At 36.4% G+C, this 20,609-nt stretch overlaps 1 protein-coding gene across 2 annotated transcripts in view; it reads right to left on the bottom strand.

Moving 5' to 3' along the window:
• dpr8 (defective proboscis extension response 8) overlaps window positions 1–20,609 on the bottom strand; it is a 1,303,531-nt gene that overhangs the window by 434,839 nt on the left and 848,083 nt on the right. The window contains exon 3 of one of the 2 annotated variants that reach the window (XM_073976014.1): window positions 17,754–17,857. The exons of the other annotated variant lie outside the window; for it this stretch is intronic. The gene's annotated coding sequence lies outside the window, so the exon portion shown is untranslated. The remainder of the gene's footprint in view (window positions 1–17,753; window positions 17,858–20,609) is intronic. 2 annotated transcript variants of the gene reach the window in all.

Raw genomic sequence — 20,609 nt, 5'->3', positions numbered from 1 at the left:
TGGGTTCTATCAGCGGTTATTGCGATATCTTCGTTGTTTGACCACCAACTACAACCTACGTTACATCTTTGCAAAGGTGATATTTTCCACTTTTATCATTACGTTTCATTATACTCCATATAGAAGCGGAGATATTCGCTTTGAAATAAAACGTTGACTTTTTCTCCAAATAAGTTTTTTACCCATTCCGACCCCTAAATGCTATCCCACCATCACCGAAATCAATAGGCGTCTTCCCCTCCGGGACCCTCACCAAAACCCACAATTTGGCGACGATCCGATCCAAATTGCGACCTGAAGCGTGATTACCAAAAAATGGAATGGGATGTATTACCGACTATTGCGATATCTCCGTTATTTGGCCACCTACGCCAAGTTACGCTGCATCATTGTAAAGATGGGATTCTCTACTTTCATAGTCAGATTTTGCTTTTGGAAAGTCGCCAACCAAAGCTGGGATATTCGTCATTATAACTAAAAACGCAAAAATTAAAAGTTGGGTTTAATTTGCGGCTATTGCGATATCTTCGTTGTTTGACCACGTACGACAACCTTTACATCGTTAGAAAGGTGATTATTTTCTACATTCATTAGCAGGTTTTGCTTTTGGAACCTTATGGAACCTGAGATATTTGCTTTGAATAAAACATTGACTTTTTCTCCAAATAAGTTTTTTGCCCATTCCGACCCCCAAATATTATCCGACCATCATCACAATCAATAGGCTTCTTCCGATCCAGGACACTCACCAACACCCAAAATGTGGTGACGATCTGATCAAAATTGCGACCTGTAGCGTCATTACCCAGATGACTCAGCTCGTCGAGACAATCATTTTGGTATATATAAGTATGGGTCTGCGACCATTATTTCGATGCGTTACAAACTTTTTGGGCAAAACCAACTTATAATAGCCTCCCCACATAGTGGCGTAGGGTATAAAAATAAATTAGCTAAGACCATCAAAATACCTAAAATCGGGAGTTACCGTTATGTGCGGCTTTACCAAAGGAATGAAGAAGTTTGTTCTGTCCAAAAATGTAGAAAAAACTCAGAATATCTGAAATTGGGACGTACCGTTATATGGGTTCTATACCAAAACATGGACCTATATTCGCAATATTTGGCGAAAAAGTTTTTTTTTTGCCCACTGGGAACCCTAAATATCAAACAATGGCTAGTTTGGTCAAAAAATGTAGGTAAAATTCTCAAAACAAATAAAATCGGGTGGTTCCGTTACATGGGGCTATACAAAATGTGGGACGATATAGCCCATCTTCGGACTTAACCTGCCTATTGAAAAAAAAAAAATAGAATTCTAGCTCAACTATTGGCGACGCTAGAAGGATTACAACAAACGGACATAGTAAGCATTTTATACCAATTAAGAAGAATACATACCAATATTATACATAATAAGTGAGCAATGGCTATAGTCGCGACGCACACTGGTCGAAGCCACTGATCTAGCGGCGCGAAAGTCAAAAAATCGAACTATAAAATTGCGAAATATTTTCCATTGTATCGATTGCAGACAAAGATTTTGTTTTTTAATTTTTGTCGTTGTAAATATTCACTCAGTTATTCACTATCAAATACAAGAGTTTTTGTTGCATCAGATTTTGTTTAAATGTTAAATGCATTCGTAATGAAACTGGACAAGATTTATATTAAATTAATAGCAGAGGGGGTGATTTAAATTATAAAAAGTTTGGGGTCTGGAGGTACTTAGGTACATAGCAATAAATTTTCAAAAAAATTAATTTTTTAGTGTTTTTATGGGTTGTACGCGCTTGTTCCATAGAGTGAATCTTGTAAACTTGGCCGAACTTAGGTTCGATTATTTTTTGGGGAATGAAATTGGGCTCTCTGTATATGGAATAACCACATTATGGCTGCAAATATTTGCAAATCTTTTGATGACTGCACTTTTAAAATAAGGGATTTTGCATGAAATTCATACAAATTTAGCTGTGCATTTGTATGGAAGCTAAATCAAAATATGAACCTATCTTGAGAAATGTGTCTACACCCGGAGACACTATAATACCATATTATAGCTAAATATGTTATTAAATATGGGATAACAAGTAAAAATTCAACGAATCGGAGGTACCATAAAAGGGGCTACATCGAAACATAAATCCGTGTTAAAAATTTTTTGTAAGAAGATTTTATACGCAATTAGAACACGGAATGCAAAATTACAGCCAAGTTGGTTTAAAAATGTGGTCATGATATTCAAAATACCTTAAGTTGGGAGGTACGGATACATGGGGGCTATATCAAAACGTGCACCTATGTCCATAATTTTTGGTGGAAATATTATAAGACCACTAGGAACCCTAAGTTTCAAATTACAGATAATTTGCTACGAAATTGTGGCTCAAATCCTCAAAATACCGAAAATCTTAAGCTACCGTTATATGGGGGCTATAACAAAACATGAGCCGATATTGTTCATATTTGGCCCATTATTATCCACAGGTACAAGCTGAGTTTGTGCCACATTCAGTAACGTATCTCAATTCGTTTGCAAGTTATTAATTTCGCGCCGCTAGATCTGTGCTTTCGACCACGGTGCGACGGGCTGAATATGTGTTACCCTAAACCTCTACCCCTGTGTATAAGCTTTGTACTGAAACACATTTATTTTTTTGGAGATAGGAATGATGCCACCAACCCTCGCTTTTTATACCAAATGAAGTAGAGGATACTGAACAAAAATAAATAAAAAATCCAAATTTGGAAATTGGAATATCTGAGCGCTTTCTTCTGTATTTCTACCATTCTTGGCAACGCAATTGGAATCAATTTAAAGTTCAGAATGTCTTCATTAATATATTTTTTGCCCCTTCCGACTCCTGAATATTATCCGGCCACCACCAAACTCAATAGAATTCTTCTTCTTCTCTGGGACCCTCATTAACCACTTAAATTTCGTGATCCGATAAAAATTACGACCTACAGCAATATTACAAAAAAAAAAAAAAATTCATAGATGAGAAAAATCAAAAAAATCGACGAATATCATTGACGGGTTTTCCTTTTGAAATACTCCTACCAGAAGCGGAAAGTTGACTTTTCTACACATAAGCTTTTTGCTTATTCCAACTCCTGAATATTATCCGACTATCACCAAACATAATAGGCATCTTCCTCTGAGGGTCCCGCATCAACTCCCAACAAATTCTTGACGATCCGATCAAAATTTCGACCTATAGCGTGATTACAAGGTTTAGATGGACAGACGGGCGGACGGGCGGACACACATAGCCAGATCGACTCAGCTCGTCAAGACATTCATTTTGGTATATATAAGTATGGGTCTACGACCATTATTTCGATGCGTTACAAACTTTTTGGCCAAAACCAACTTATAATACCCTCCCCACACAGTGGTGTAGGGTATAAATTGGTATTGTTTGCCACACTTCTTCGGTCCATTGTCAAACCGAGGAGGATTTTAAATTTATCAACAGATTTTGTCTGTAGCCCTTCTTTTCTCCTACGGACTTTGTCGAATTTTTTCGTCCATTGATACTGTTTAGGTTTTATTAACGTTCATCTCCCCTGCATTTATCCTAAAGCCATCTAGTTATAAAAGTTAAAAAATGGTTATGTCGAATTCTTCCGCTTATTGAGACTTATGTTTTAGTTTTTCATGGCTGATGGACGGTTGATCCTCACCATTTAAGGAAACTTGTAAATATATCGTTTTTTTTTTATCGGGGCGCAACCAACGTTTTCTCGAAAATTAATTTTATCGAAAATAATGTCGAACATTTCAAAAAAAAAAAGAATTACCCAAATCGGTCCAGCCGTTCTCAACTGATGCCATTACCAACGAACGACATTTGATTTTTATTAATATAGATATATCATTTTTAAAGAAATATGGTATAGGTGAAGTATCCCGCCCCTTCCGAATTTCAACAAAATATGTATCCTATTTTCAGTTCAGCTGTTTTTGTAGAAAATATTAAAATTGAAAAAAAGCGGACGTGTTCAAATTTTGGTTGCATAAAAACCTAAGATGGGTTATGACGAACGTTTCAAAAAAAAGAATTATCCAAATCGGTCCTCCGGTTCTCAACTGATACCATTACCAACGAACGACATTTAATTTTTATTTATATAAATATTTTATATTTTATATTTAATATTTTATATTATATATTTAATATTTTATATTATATATTTAATATTTTTTTTAATTTTATAGTTTATATTTTATATGTCATAGTTTCCATAGAAATCGAGGTAAACGTATTAGTGTAAGTCTTGGTGGCGTATGAATAATAAGTATACGCCACAATTAATTTGGGTACATAGCTGAAAGTGCTGAAATTAATATCTATGATATAAAGGATCTCATTTTGTAGAACACGTTAACTGAAACTGATTTGACATGCTGGTTAACAATTTGGGAACTACTTCAAAGCAATTATTTCTTTCTTCCACTGTCCATACCATACCCGATGAAAAACGGAGCGGTCCAACATTTTACGATACGCTTTTTAAGTTAAAATTGTTATGCTGATATGCAGATGAAAGTTCGTTAATATTAACATTCTTTATTGTTTTAACTTTTCTCTATCAAAAAATGCACACATACACACAACTACACAGTGGACTATATCGAGGTCTGTAAGGCCTCTGTTTGTTAGTCGGTGAGTTTCGACTACAATGTATAGGTAAAAGTATATGTAATGTGAAAATATCTTATATTTGTTTTATGTTTCTTTTTTTCTTTGTTCTTTAGCTTTGTTGTATCTACAATTTCAACGATGATGATGACGATAGTGGTGCTGCTGCTGTTGAGGTTCATGATGGTCTACAAAAACGACGACGACTGGCTTTTGTGGTATGCCCACTGTGTTGACAGTTGCTTTGCAATGTTGGAGATAGTGGTCGCAGATGTAACGGTACCAGTATGTGGTTTTATTCTTTTTGAGTTTGAAAATATGCATATGTGTTTGCCTGAGTGTGAGTATTTCCGTTTTTTGGTCCCTACCAGAAGAGTTCATACAAGTTGTTTTCATTATTATTAACAGTTGAGTTGACATATTCCAGGTTGCAGTTGGTATGTAACTACCGAACGCATAGAGTACGTACATACATACAGACATCACATGCATTTTGTTGTAACACGGCAGGCACAGTGTTGAGATTTCAATGCCTTGGGGTGAATTGATATTCATTTCGTTGATATCAACAAATTGTTGAACATATTTTTTTGTCCGGATGAAAAGATTTTATTCACAATCTGATGAAATTCTTAATTAACTTGGAAGGAATTGTTTATGGTTTGCCATTCGCCTGCTACTACATTGATGAAATAGGTGTTTAACTGTCAGACGCTATATTAAACATATTAATATTTCCGAGTATCGTATTGTCGCACGTTTCCCGTTGTTTACATTTTATTAATTTGAGCTTGAGACCTATGATAATTTCATAATGTACATCAAAAAGTCCACTCTAGATTCAATCCACTGTACTGAATGCTAACAACTGCAGTGGAGTTGCTATTTTTACTTTTCTTTTTTTTTGCATTTCATTATGAGTCTATTCTCCATTTACGCCATGGAAACCTCAAGATAATAGTTCCTTCTTGGCTTCCGTTTTATTTTCATCCTCTGATTAAATTCTTTTACTTTTGCTGCGGTTGCATGAGTTTTAATAATAATAACATTTCTTATTTATTTTCCAGATATCTTATAAAAGGTCTATCTTTCACCTTTTTATTTGGAAATAACATTGAGCGGCATTCCAGCAAATTGTACATAGGTATGTGAGCTTGGACAAGGCCAAAATGGTGTACTTATTGTGTATAAATAAAATATTCTTTATAAAGTAAAACAATTTTAAAGAATTTATAAGCGGTAACTTGCGTTACTGTAGAAGAAATGTTTAATGGGCTAAAATTTTATATTTTTGTTGCAACGGCGTGTCTTAAGACAACACTTGTAGTGAAGTTTTACATGGCTGAAATACTCAGAAAATGTCACCAACATAACTAAGGGGTATTTTGCACCGTTCATGTTGATGTTTCCTGGCCGGGGAATCAAACCCACGACCTTCAGCGTGCAAGGCGGGCGTGCATCCCAATTAAAGACAATACATATAACAATATTAAATTTGTTTCAAAAACATCCCAGAATGGACAAGCGGGACTTCTTTAATATCAATTATTCTGATTTCAGATTCATTTTAGCTCTTGTAGAGAAGTTTTGCATGGCTGAAACACTCAGAAAATGTCGTCGAAGTTATACAGATGGGTATTTCGACACCGTTGAAAATTTAATGTTGCCTGGCTTGGGAATAGAAACCGGGCACTCAGCGTGAAAATTATGAATTATGAATACCAATAAAAGTTGGCAACAATGTCGCTATTGGTAGGGCATAAGGAACATTTTATTTTGGTGGCTAACTTACGAAAAATTTCGTTAATAACCGAAATTATAAGCATTTTTATTTTTATTAGAAAATTTTGCTTTTTAGGCGAAGATCATTTTTATATCCTCCAACATAGGATGGGGGTATATTAAGTTTGTCATTCCGTTTGTAACTACTCGAAATAATCATTGTAGACCCCATAAACTATATAAATTCTTGATCAGCGTGCAATTCTATATTGATATAGTCATGTACGTCCGTATGTCCGTCTGTGGAAATCACTCTAGCGTCCGAACGGATTGACGTAAGTGGATGAAATTTTGGGAAAATCTATCATATGTACGTAGGACTTTTGGTATTGAAAGCAGACTATGTAATTCCACGCTTTCGTATAGCCCCCATACAAAATGACGCGCGACGCGTCGTCGTTTTAAGGATTTTTTGAGATATTTGTCCCATTTTACCACCGAATTGGTTGTAATTTGGTATTTTGTGTCTTCAGAGGCCAAAAAACATTCCTACCAAATTTGGTTTATATAGGTCTACGTTTTGGTCCCCATATAACGCCCCATATAAAGTACGCGTCATTTTTAAATATTTTGAATGTATTAGTCCCATTTGACAACAGAATCGGTTGTAACATTGTATTTTGTGTTTCCAGAGGCTAAGAAACATTTATACCATAAAATGTTTATATAGGTCCACGTTTTGATATAGCCCCCATAGGACGATATCTCCCGATTTTCGGTATTTTGAAAGTTTTGGCTTCATTAGCACACCGAGATGACTGAAATTTGGTATTTAGTCTTCATTGGGGGTATAAAACTTTCCCCCAGAAATGTGTAGGTATAGGTCCACGCCATCATATAGCCCCCATAGAACGATACCTTCCGATTTTCGGTATTTTGAAGGTTGTGGCCACATTAATCCACCGAAATGGCTGAAATGTGTGGTGGAGGGTATAAAAAGTTCGGTTCGACCGAACTTAATGCTTTTCCTACTTGTTGTATTAATTATACCCTCAGCATTTATGCTAACGAGGGTATATACACTTTCATACGGGCAAAATGTGCCTCATCGAAATAATGGTTTTAGACCCCAAGTATGTTTGGACGAAATGTGTTTCAGACAATTTGGAGTCGATTGAGCAATGTCCGTCCGTCTGTCTGGCTGGACGGAGCGCACGATAACTGTCGAACGGATGAGCCGATTGGGTCCAAAGTTTGGCTTTCGTAATATTTTGTCCAAACTTAGTTTAAGTTCGAAGATGGGTTTAACGGTCCACTCCTTCCGGTACCTCCTCCACAAAAGTACGAAAATGTTCGGAAAATTTGGGCGCACGATAACTCTTGAAGGGAGTTTGGTCCATTGTTTGCACATCATGAAATTTCTACCAGACTTAGACGAGGTTCCAATATGAACTCAATCGGCCTACTTCTTCGGATACCTACCACACAAAATTTCGAATAAGTTGAGTTTAGGACCTGCTCTCGAATCGCTTTGATTTTTGTTGTAACAATTTGTATTCACTACCCCCATACGACGGTACAAATTTCATTAGGGAAAAGCCAATACTTCCTTAGAAAACCCTCTATGACACCGTGTTTAGTGGTTGGAACGCAAGAAAACCCTCGAACGAACGTACCGATTGGGTCTTCGTAATAGTTTGTCCAAACTTAGTTTAATTTCAAAGATAAGCCATATCGGTCCACTCCTTCAGGTACCTCCCCCACAAAAGTTCAAAAATTTTCAGAAAAATTTTGCGCACGAAAACTCTTGAAGTGAGTGACCGATTTGGTCCATACCTCATACATCCTAATATATCTACAAGATATAGATCAGGTTCGAATATGGGCTATATTTGTCCACTCTTTCGGTTACCGCCTCCACAAAATTCCGGATAAGTTCACTTTAAGACCAGCTTTCGAATCACTTTTATTTTTGTTGAAGCTACTTGCATTCGCTGGCTAAATTACAACGGTAATTTTTTTCCAGGGGCGAGTCCATAATTCTACACAAAACAGCACGAAGGGTATAAAAATCCCCTATGGCACCTATGTAGTGGCTGGAGAGCACGATCAACCGATTTGGTAGAAAATATTTCTTGAACGGTGTAACCAATTTACTCCAAACTTTGTATCTCATAATATTTTGTCTAAATTTAGTTTAACTTCTAAAATGGCCCATATGGGTTCTCTCCTTAGGAACCCCCCCCCCCCCCCCCCACAAATGTTCAACATTTGTGCCTAAATGCAGAGGTTAGGGTCTGTTCGATTTTCTTTTGGAAATGTATACCGATGCTGTTCGTTGTGGTCCTGTTTACATTTATGTTATGTTTTCCGGGGGAAAGTCCATGCTTCCTGGCATACTGGCCCAAAAGCTGTACGTTGGCCCACTGAAATTAGGGTTTGAGGGTATATCTCTGTCGGCAAATCCGACTGATACTTTTTTTACTTGTTTTTTGTAAAAGCGTTTTGCGGTGCCAACTCTAGCTCGATAACTAATTAACTGATCGTTATATATTTTTGTGGGCTTATTTAGAACATAAAGAAATATTCCTTCATCCATCGACTTTTATATTAGATTTTATTGAAAAATTAAAATGATCATCCTGTCGATATTCACACTCATCATTTCTGAAGTGTGAAAAGTTGCCAGGTTGGTCCCAGGCATAAATGAGCGACATGATCTCTTCCAACCAAGGAGGTATCACTACAGTTGACAATGGATGATTTTGTGAATACGCTTGGTTATCAAAACCGATGGTCTCTGACCGTGGTAATGCTGAAATAGCTGAATGTACCAAGAGTGGAATATCTCACTAAAGTTCTAATCCTATCGATAGCTTCCCTTTCCCGAAGTCTGGAAGATGACCAGGGTGTTGCAATTATAACTGTTGAGGAATTTTCTTCCACAAGTGTCAACACAAACCAAGAATTTTCAAACTGTATACATCCCCATGCACGGTGCTCTTGAACCAACTTTAGTTTTTGCGGATTCTGAAAGTACAATGTTGATAAATGAAAAAAATGCCGGAGCGCTTTTTGAATAAATCCCCATGCACGGTGCTCTTGAACCAACTTTAGTTTTTGCGGATTCTGAAAGTACAATGTTGATAAATGAAAAAAAAAATGCCGGAGCGCTTTTTGAATAAATCGCGGTCAAAGTTCACATTTTTAGGGTTTTATAGGCTTCCACGGTTTTGTTTGGAAATCGCAAGTCCTATCGAGTCGGGATTAAAAACAATATTGTAGCTGTGAAATTTCTCTACAAGATTGGGCTTTATGATATTTTCGTAGGTTTTATCATTATTTTAGATATAGAAGTTCAAATTGGGACAATGCACTGACTGTATCACCTCGTTATAAAACAATGTCAAATACGGTGCGCATTAACTAACTTTTAATAAAAACCGCTTACACGTAGGAAGTTTTGGCGGATTCTAAAACAGCAATGTTCATAGATGAGAAAAATCCAAAAAAAAGAAAAAATCGCTACAGGGATTTTTAAATAATCCGCGGTCAAAGTTCACATTGTTAAGTTTATATTTGATTTTCGCGATTTTGCTTGGAAACCGCAAGTCCTATCGAAATGCGGCTAAAAATGCGGCTAGCTGCGAAAATACTGTAGAGGATTGACCTTTATGATTTGTTCCTAGGTTTTTCGATTTTCGAGATATAGAAGTTTAGGTCACATTTTTAGAGTTTATTGGTTAGATTTTCACGTTTTTCTTGAGACGATACAGTCAGTGAGTTGTCCCAATTTGAACTTCTATGTCTCAAAAATGATAAAACCTACGAAAATGTTGTAAAGGACAATATTGTAGAACATTTAAACTGCTGTAACATGATCTTTAGTTCCATTTTGATAGTGCTAGCAGTTTCCAAAGACCCTAAAATGTGAACTTTGACCGCGATTTATTTAAAAAGCGCTCCGGCGTTTTTTTTCGTTTTTTTTTTATTTTATTTTTTCATCTATGAACATTGTAGTTTTAGAATTCACAAAAACTTCCAAGGTGTAAGCATCTTCAATTTAAATTTGTTTCAAGAGTTTTGTGAATGAATTGTCTGCAAGACTATAATTTCCATAATTTTGGAAACCAAGATCGTGCTCAACCTTTAGTATACACCCTGTTTACTATATGAGCTCATTATCATATTATTATTGATAATTTTCTTTTTACATAATTTTCTTCATTTTACATATTTTCTTAAGATAGCCTTTATACAACATCTAGCTGTAAACAATTGTAATCGAATTGATATTCCCGCATATACACACACTCTACTTTAATTGATTTTCATAATTACAATTATTTGTAATTGTGTTTTCTTATATGTTTTACACAGACCAAAGATGGCCTTTACATACAGTTTACAGCTAGCAAGCAACCAGCCATACTTATGGGAAATTTTATTTTTAATTTCAATGTAAATTACAATTTGCCTTTTATTGGACTTCACATATTAATTTACATGTGTGTGTGTGTGTGTGCATACACAATAAACCAGACAACCAAAGACTTCTGCCAAATGAATGGATAAACACTTAAAAGAAACATTGGTTATAACCAACACCACTACATAAAACTACCATCATCACCAGACAAGAATACAAAGAACAAAATATTTACAAAAAAAATATTTGAATAGTCGACAGAGGAAAGTAGTACGGAAGTTTACCGGAAAGTAAACACCATTTACAGGGCAGACGGTCTCTCAAGTGTCATCAACGTTTTTAAAGGCAAGTTTATATGCAAATTATGTCCTCTCCTCAGATACAAGTATTGTGTGTATTAATGTATGTAGGTTTGGCTGCATTTATTAAGCTTGGACACAGCAGCAATGCCGCATTGCCACAACCGCAATGTCTTTAACAGAATCTCATGGACTGGTACTTCATCGCGAGTTATAAGAGTGTAAATTGCATGACCGTTTTACAGAAAATGTAATTTCCAAAGTTGTAGAAAAGAAAACATTATTTTGCACATTTAAAAATTTTGTGCAGGATTCACAATTGCCGGAAGCCTATATAGACAGGTGATAATGAAATAATAATTCGACATCAAAGGTCAACTAAAGCGTTTTGCGCAAAAACGCAACAACAAAATTCAGTTTTCTAATCAGGTGCCAAGAAAATTCTGTGAATATTGCTCATTGATATCCAAACTATTTGCCAACAGAGCCTCTGTGACTTGAAATTCTTGTGTCCCTAAAAATGTATGTATTTAGCGGGTTTTCAGAATTTTGTAAGGGATTTTTAAATAAATCGCGGTCAAAGTCCATAACTTTAGGGTTTTTTTAGGTTTTCACGATTTTGCTTGGAAACCGCAAATCTTATCGAAATCGGACAAAAGAAACTGTTGTAGCAGTGAAAATTATTATGGGAAGCTTTTGCGGACTCTGAAACAGCAATGTTCATAGATGAAAAAATCTAAAAACAAGAAAAAAAACGCCGGTGCGCTTTTTAAATAAATCGCGGTCAAAGTTCAAATTTGTAAGGTTGTTTTAAGTTTTCCTGATTTTGCTTGGAAGCCGCAAGTCCTGTCGAAATGGGACTGAAGAAAATGTTGTAGAGAATTTTCACAGATACAACATTTTGTTCAGTCCCATTTCGATAAGACTTGCGGTTTCCAAGCAAAATCATGCAAATTAAAAAAAAACCTTAAAAATGTGAACTTTGGATTTCACACGGGCAAAATGTGAGTCATCGAAATAATGGGTTTAGACCCCAAATTTGTTTGGACAATATACGTTTTAGACAATTTGGAGTCGATTTAACAATATCCGTCTGTGTGTCTGTCTGGTTGGTGCGCACGATAACTCTCGATCGGATCAACCGATTTGGTCCAAACTTAATATAAGTTCGATGATTAGGGTTTTGGGTAGGGAAATCCCGCACCGGGAATTCCCGGGAATTCTCGTTTTTTGGTAACGGGATTTTCCCGGGAAACAAAATCATATTTCCCGGGAAATCGGGAAATATATTTTTACATTTATCACAACTAATATTGAATTAATGAATAAACTATGTCAGTCACTTTTATACCATAGAATCAGAATTCGATCAGATTTTACAGAATTAATAAATTAAAAATTATTTGGAAATAACTTTAATCTACAAAAGTCTCTTCAGGGAAAAAGTTATAAGAGCCGCATCAAAGTGCGAAAGAATATTTTTTATTTTAAAGTCCCATTTTTATACCCTCAGCCATTGGGCTAAAGAGGGTCCGGCTTGCTGGCTGGTGCGCATTATAACTTTCGAAAGATGCCACCGATCAGGTCAAAAATTTGGCATTCGAGATTTTTTCAAACTTACTTTTAAGTTCGAAGATGGACCATATCGGTGGTCCACTACTTCCGGTACCGTTCCCGCAAAAATTCAATTATCGCTAAAATGGTGCGCACGATAACTCTTGAAGGGAATAACCGAGTCGGCCATAATTTTGCGTATGGTAATATTAGTTCCAGGCTTAGAAAGGGTTCCACACAAAATTGGGAAAAAGTGAAGTTTTAGAGCTCTTCTCGGGTCGATTTGAAATTTTTTCAGCAATTTGTCTTTACGGCCCTCTTTACGACAGTACAAATTTTGTCGGGAGCAAGTCCATATTTCCTGAGATAATTTCTTAAAAGCTCCAAGAAACCGTGACAGGAAGTTTCTGATTGGTCCGAACTTTGCATATCGTATTATTTCATCTAGTCATGTATCAGGTTGGAATTCCGACGCAAAATTTAGGAAAAGTGCAGTTTAACAGTTCATCTCGAATCGTTTTGAAATTCTTTCCCAAAAATTCTCCTCGAAGGCCCTGTTACGACGGCGCAACTTTTGTTGGGAGGGCATGTCCACGCTTCCTGAGGTAAAAGCACAAAATCTCAAAAAAAACCTGCCGATACCAACTACATTGGGTAGTACGTAAGATAGCCGTTCAAGAGAGAAATTTCCCACACTATCTCTTTTAAATGTTTGGCAACATGTTTTGTGTACGACCCTAGTAAAAAGGGTAGAAATTTTTTCGGGGCAAATCCAACTTTCTAAGAAATTTGTTCAAAAACACAAAAAGTCCCTAGAAACGTCAGAAGTATTGTGTTTGATTCTTTTCTTTAGGTCCGAGGCTGAGGGTTTATCTCACTCGGCACAGGTGACTGATACTTTCTTACTTGTTTCAAGCAATCTTATAATTTGTCATCAATAACTTCATTGTTTGAGCCATATCACTTTGCATAGAGCGATTTCATTAGCTTTGAATAATGGAAATGGCCAGTGTGAGCAAAATCCGGGCAACATGGTGCATTTTTTCCATATTTTTTCGTTTTTAATCGATAGTGCGAAAACGTGTCAACCATTTTTGAGCCCGCAACTCTTTGAAAATTTTGTATTTCATATACGTAACTATGAGAAGATAAAAAAATCACGGAAATATTGATCCACTCTCGTATTTCAAAAATTCCCGGGAATGGCGAATTTTTGATTCCCGTTTCCCGGGAATGATAAAAACCGGGAAAAACCAAAACCCTATAGATGATAGACCATATCGGTACACTCTTCAAGAACCTCCCCAACAAAAGTTAAAAAATGTTCGGTAAAAATTGTGCGCACGATACCTCTTGAAGTGAGTAACCGATTTGATCTATCCTAATATATCTACCAGATATGGATCAGGTTCGAATATGAACTATATTTGTCCCCTCTTTCGGGTACATCCCACAACAAATTTCGGATAAATTCACTTTAAGAGTTGCTCTCGAATCACTTTGGTGTTTGTTGAAGCAACTTGCATACGCTGCCTCCATTACGACGGTAAAAGATTTTTCAGAGGCAAGTCCATACTTCTAGAGAAAACAGGCGTAAAAATCCCCTGGGCACCACTTTGGTAAAAAAATTGACAATCATCATATATTGTCCAACTTTAGTTCCAGTTCGAAGATGGGTAACACCGTTCTACAACTGCCGGTACTTCCCCGTAATATTTACAAAATGTCACTAAAATGGTATGCACGATATCTCTTGAGCAGGGCAATCAATTTGGTCCAAACTTTGGATCTCCTAATATTTTGTCAACATTTTGTTCAACTTCTAAAATGGCCCATATCGGTCCTCTCATTAGGGTACCTCCCCACAAAAGTTAAACATTTGTGTCTAGGTGCAGTTTAGGGTCTGTTCGAAGATCCTTTAGAAATGTATACCGATGCTGTTCGATGTGGTCCTGTTTAAAGCGATATTATAAAGGTCCAAAATTATATGATGACCCACTGAAATGACTAGTAGGCGCGATATATATCGAAAAGATATGACTCCCAAAATAAGATCCACTTCCTTAATGCACCATGTTGGTCCATTCCTTAAAGTACCTCCTTCGCAACACTTTTGAACTTTAATCCTAATCTCCATTTTAGTTGGCAAGCTCAAATGTCTAAAAAGGGCCACCAAATTCCAATGATCAGTAGGATTCTAATAATCTGTTATGTATTTCTCTCGACAGATTATGCTTCCTGTCCTAAGGACATAAGCGGGTAATACCTCGGTTCTTGGAGTCTAATAAGTTTTCAGGTGGTTCGTTGATATCTGGACTCATTCTAAAAACGAGGTATACATATCGTCGGTGTCATGCTTAAGTGTTCCATACGCCATTTTGACATTTTGAGATAAAGGTATCTCACTAGATTTTAAACCATGTTCTTTCAGATTTTTTTAATCGGTTTTCTTCTGTCTTCTATAGAATTTTGCGATATTCAGATGTCAATATGTTCCATATCCGCTTTGTCTTTTTGTTCCATATCCATAAAGACTGGCGTATGGAACAAAACAACTTTGGACTTTTTTGTTCCATATTCATGCCGTGTGGCGTATGGAACAAAAAGAGACAAAAATGAACTGTTCCGAACAAAAAATCATGGCGTGTGGAACAAAAAATTGCCCAATTTCGTCAAGTTACGAACAATGTGGCGTACGGAACAAGGACTGGGCTTAAAAAATTAAGAATAATAGTTTTTAAATCAAAATATTTTTGAATAATGTAATTTTATATGAAAACCACAATTTCTTTTCGCTTAAGGTAACGCATCCTATAAAAATTCCCTCGTTTTAAGACGAGATTTTGATCTAAGCCCACAAAAAATATACGCAGATACTTTCATTCGTCTTGAAGTTAGCGTAGACACCGACTAAAAAATGGTATTTTGAGAAAAACGCGTTTAAAGTTTTTATGTTACATTAGAAATACAAAAATCAGTTCCGATCGAAATTTTAACCTCATATTCTACGCTACTTCTATATATTTCAAATAAATAAATGTTAAGGAGACCTATAATAATAACCCTTAATATATTATTTGCTCATATAAATGTTTCAATTGAAGCCGTAAATTTTCAACCTCACAGTAGCACTTCACTTAAGGGAGGTGGAACACAATTGATAAAATGTGGTTCTGTTAAAATGTGACAAAATGTGTTCCATGTTACCTGTTTGTGTAACACAAAAACACGAAAAAAAGAACCCATGGTACAATTCAGCAACCTTTTGCAATTATCTGACCAAAATAAAGTACTGATATATTCTTTGAAATTAGTTAAGTAGAACTGAGCTCTTAAAGTATTGGATTTGTGTACCACTTTTAATCCGTATGGACTCAAACATTAACTTGAGTTTTTCTCGAATCAGGCAAATGGCGTATGGAACATTAAGCATGACACCGACGATATATATATTATCATAATCGGGTAATGCTTCTGTGGCAACTTCGTTATTACTGGATAGCGACAGTTTGAAAAAGGACTGTTTCTATAACCATAACACAATATCTGTATCATCTAGTAAATTTCCTAGTTCGTCAAGACAAGAGTTTCATGATTCACACTTTAATAAAATGTTAAATTACTAATGGGATGTTAGTGTTTTTTTTTTTCATTTAACTACTGGCTTTAACTTCAAAGAATTTTGTATAGAACGCCATTTTCCACACCTTCACATTTCCACATAGACATGTTTGTATGTTTGTGTTGCAGATGCTGCATTAGATATGCACATAAGTGAAAATTGCATGTCTACCTTCTACTAACTGAGTATTCAATCACAATTTCACAATTATAGCTAAAGCACTTCAAATCAAACAGTTTCTCTGAAGTGCATGAAAACCACAAATCAACGCCAACTATTTTATGCACAAGTGCCTCCATTAAGTGGTTGCACGAAAATACAAACAGCTCGAGATGAGTTATCTATCTGGCGTAGTAAATTGTAAGACAACACATTTGCTTCGTTGGCGGCTCTTGACGTTGAAAGCACGGTGGCGGTTTAATAATGGTGTTCAAAGCCATCTCAAACTTGATAGATTAAAGCGGGTTACCTAAAAATGTCTGTGTTGAAATTATGGCAAATTTTATACATGATTTTGATACCCTTTTTATAACGATTAAGTGAATTACCCAAATTTATTTGATTAATTCGGCCATAACCATCCACAGTTATTAAACGAAATTAAATAATAGAACGGCTGAATTTATTTATGACATATACGGCTTAAAACCTCCCACGAAAACAAACAACTCTACTCAAAATAGTGTAAACTGTTTACAAGTATTATCTGTTGCAGTTGAATTTGACTTCTCAAAGTAAGTAATTATTTTTCAATGAACAAATGAAACAAAATATACAAAGTTATGCGAAGAATTACGACTCAATACTATTTAATTTGCACAAATTAATATATAAATAAACTTAATGAGTATTTAAACGTAAAAAAGAATGGACTGTCGTTTAAATACTCTTGTAAATGATGAGAGATTTATACTGGATATATTAAATCCACTGAAACAGTTCTCAGTAAATAAAAAAACATATTTCGGTGAAACATTGCAGCCGAACGCGTTCATATTATGCAGATTGTGAAATATCGACTTGATAAACCTGTTGTGTAGCTGCAAATCACGTAAGCGGTGGAGCATAGTTAATCGGATCTGTAGAAGATGCGCCTTGCGCGTCTATCATGTTCACCTTCATTAGATAAGATCTAAAGTTTTGGATTCACGAAAAGCCACTTCACATGTGAACAAAATGAGACAACGATGGTGCAAATACCATCCTCCCATCTGAACGACATTCCAAACATTGAAGTTGCCACAAAACTTCTCCATGAGTTCGAGCGGTTCAGAAAAAAAACAAAAAGTTGTTTTTTTAAGGAACAGTTTAAAATTACCAACCGCTCGACAAACGTCAAACTGAGAGCAAAGACGGCAAACCTACTGGTGCACCCATCCAGGCGAAAGAGGACAATGGAAGCCACTGGGTGCATGCTTACCTGCTCAGCGATACCCCGATTGATTGTTCCGACAGCAGCACATATTTTTGTTACTCACCTCTTGCATATATCCATTATATATTTAGAAAAAAATCTTTAAGCCATACAAAATGTGGATTTGCGCCACCTTCTTAGTCAATACATACAAGTGCAGCAGATTATCTACAAGTAGCAAAATAAAATACAAACATTTAATTAAATTAATCAAAGCACGCAAAATAGGTAAAAAGTATCAGTCGGCTTTGCGGACAGAGATATACCCTCACCCTACGTGAATTGAACGTTTCATCCGAGGACAGATCGAATGTATTTAGGACTGTCCTGCTAGAATTTTGTAACCCTTTTTGGACATTTGAACTTGCCGAAAAAAATGTGGATTAGGATTAAAGTTCAAAAGTGTTGCGGAGCAGTTACTTGAAGGAATGGACCGACATAGTCCATTATGGAAGTGGATCTTATTCTGGAAGCTACATATATATTTTCCATTGTGTGTTGTGGATCGGTATAGCCCATCTGCGATATGAAACTAAGTTTGGATAAAATATGGAGAACGCCAAATATTTGACAAGATGGGTTGATCAGTTTGAGCTTCATTGTGCTCTCCAGCCACTACATATAGTGCAATTGGAGGTTTTTACCCTTTTCTTGCTGTTTTCTCAAGAAGAATGTACTTGCCTGAAAAAAACTTTTACCGTCATAATTGAGACAGCAAATGCATGTTCCTTCAACAAAAATCAATGTGATTGGAAAGCAGGTCTTAAAGTTAACTTATCTAAAATTTTGTGTGGGAGCTACCCGAAGGAGTCGACAAATATAGTCACCTGATCTATATCTGGTAGATATATTAGGATGTGTAAAGTATGAACTAAATCGGTCACTAACTTCAAAAGTTAACGTGCGCACAATTTTACTAACATTTTTGAACTTTTGTGGGGAAGGACCGATATGGATTATCTTCGAAATTAAACTAAGTTTGGGTTCCAGCGTGGTGCAATGGTATGCACGCCCGCCTTGCACGCAGAAGGTCGGGGGTTGGATTCCCCGGCCAGGCAACATCTAACATTTTTCAACTGTGGCAAAATACCCCTCAGTAATGTTGGCGACATTTCCTGAGTATTTCAGCCTTGAAAAACTTCTCCACAAGTGGTGTCTTAAGACACGCCGTTCGGACTCGGCGATAAACAGTAGGTCCCATATCATTGAGCTAAATATGAATCGGGGTGCACTCATTGATATGAGAGAAGTCTCCCTTGTCCCGTATGGGATGTTGTGGAACAATGTTTTTTTTTGTTTTGTTGGGAAAAATATTACAAAGACTAAATTTTGACCAGAATCGGCAAATCCGTTCGAGAGTTATTTCGCGCTCCAACCACTCACTACACACGGTGTACTAGAGTTTTTTTTGCAACGTTCAGGCTATTTTCTCTGGAAGTATGGACTTGTCCCAGATGGGAACTTGTACCGTTGTATAGGGGCGGTAAATACAAGTTAAGAAAAACAAAACATTGTTCCATAACATCCCAGACGGGACAAGGGAGACTTCTCTCATATCTCATATGTGTGCACCCCGATTCATATTTAGCAATGGGACCTACTGTTTATCGCCGAGTCCGAACGGCGTGTCTTAAGACACCACTTGTGGAGAAGTTTTTCAAGGCTGATATACTCAAAAAATGTCGCCAACATTACTGAGGAGTATTTTGCCACCGTTGAAAATTGTTGATGCCGGCCAGGCAAGGCGGGCGTGCATACCATTGCACCACGGTGGCACAAGTTATTAAAACAAAAATCAAAGCGATTCTTGAGCAGGTCCTAAACTGAACATTTCCGACATTTTGTGTGGGAGGTACCGAAGGTGTGGACCGATTGAGTGCATATTGGAGCCTTCTTTAAGCCTGATATAAATTTCACGATGTGCATGAGTTATTGTGCGCATATACCCTCGTTAGCATAAATGCTGAGTGTATAAATATGTGTTCAACCAGTGGTACCTTTAAATCGGCTGTATATCAAAGTGAGAACCTATCTTCATAATTTTTTGTTGAAAAGTTTTGTAACTGCAAGGAACTCAAAGGTCAAATGACGGGTGGTCCGGTCAAACACCATAAAAACAATAAAAATAAAATCGGGAGGTACCACTGAGAACCTCAAATGCAAAATTATCCAATATCGTTATATGGGGGATATAACGAAACATGGACCTATGTTGACAATTTTGATGGAGATGTTTTTTGACCACTGAGGACCTCAAATAATAAATTTCAAATAGTTCATTCAAAAAATGTAGCTAAAATCTTCAAAATACCGAAAATCGGGAGGTACTGTTATATGGGGGCTATGTCAAAACATGGACCTATGTTGACGATTTTTCGTGGAGCAGTTTCGTGAATACAAAGAACCTCAAATGTTACACTACAGCTAGTTCGGTTAATATTTGTATGTAAAATTCTTAAAATACCGAAAATCGGGAGGTACGGTTATATGGGGCCTATATGATGGAGAAATGTTGTGACCACTAAGAACCTCAAATGTCAAATTACAGCAAGCTTGAATAAAAATTATAGCTAACATCGGGAGGTACCGCTATATGGGGGTTCTACCAAAAAAGCCTGCCGGCCCCACTACACTGAGTAGCACTTAAGATAACCCACGAAGGGAGAAACCGGTTTGGTCCAAATGTTGAACATCGTATTATATAGGGGACAGAAATATTGTGTGTTACTTCTTCCATTTAGATCCTGGCTGAGGGTATATCTTTGTCGGCCAAGCCGACTGAGACCTTTTTACTTTTTTTTAATTTCTGGCAAAGAAGTGGTCCTTTTTTCTTAAAAATAGAAATTTTGATTTATACAATTCACATTTTTTATAAAAAAATTATTATTTTCATAAGCCGACAAATATATATGATCATCGA

Source organism: Musca autumnalis, unplaced genomic scaffold (assembly GCF_047663935.1).
Source record: "Musca autumnalis isolate F117 unplaced genomic scaffold, ASM4766393v1 scaffold_3, whole genome shotgun sequence".
NCBI lineage: Eukaryota > Metazoa > Arthropoda > Insecta > Diptera > Muscidae > Musca > Musca autumnalis.
This window is presented reverse-complemented; position numbering and strand designations above follow the sequence as displayed.